Raw genomic sequence first — 664 nt, 5'->3', positions numbered from 1 at the left:
CAGATGGTCAGAAAATGACAGATGGTGCAAAAAAAATGACAGATGGTGCAGAAAATGACAGATGGTGCAGAAAATGACAGATGGTGCAAAGATGACAATGGTGCAGAATGATGGTGCAGAAAATGACAGATGGTGCAGAAAAGACAGATGGTGCAGAAAATGACAGATGGTGCAGAAAATGACAGATGGTGCAAAAATGACAGATGGTGCAAAAATGACAGATGTGCAGAAATGAAGATGGTGCAGAAAATGAAGATGGTGCAGAAAAATGACAGATGGTGCAAAAATGACAGATGGTGCAGAAAATGACAGATGGTGCAAAATGACAGATGGTGCAAAAATGACAGATGGTGCAGAAAATACAGATGTGCAGAAAACAGATGGTGCAGAAAATGACAGATGGTGCAGAAAAATGACGATGGTGCAGAAAATGACAGATGGTGCAGAAAATGACAGATGGTGCAAAGATGACAGATGGTGCAGAAATGACAGATGGTGCAGAAAAATGACAGATGGTGCAAAAAATGACAGATGTGCAGAAAATGAAGATGGGCAGAAAAAAAAAAAAAAAAAAAAAAAAAAAAAAAAAAAAAAAAAAAAAAAAAAAAAAAAAAAAAAAAAAAAAAAAAAAAAAAAAAAAAAAAAAAAAAAAAAAAAAAAAAAA

The sequence above is a fragment of the Panulirus ornatus genome, chromosome 2 (genome assembly GCF_036320965.1).
Source record: "Panulirus ornatus isolate Po-2019 chromosome 2, ASM3632096v1, whole genome shotgun sequence".
In the NCBI taxonomy this organism is placed as follows: domain Eukaryota; kingdom Metazoa; phylum Arthropoda; class Malacostraca; order Decapoda; family Palinuridae; genus Panulirus; species Panulirus ornatus.
The sequence above is the reverse complement of the archived record's forward strand: the minus strand, read 5'-3'. Positions refer to the sequence as shown.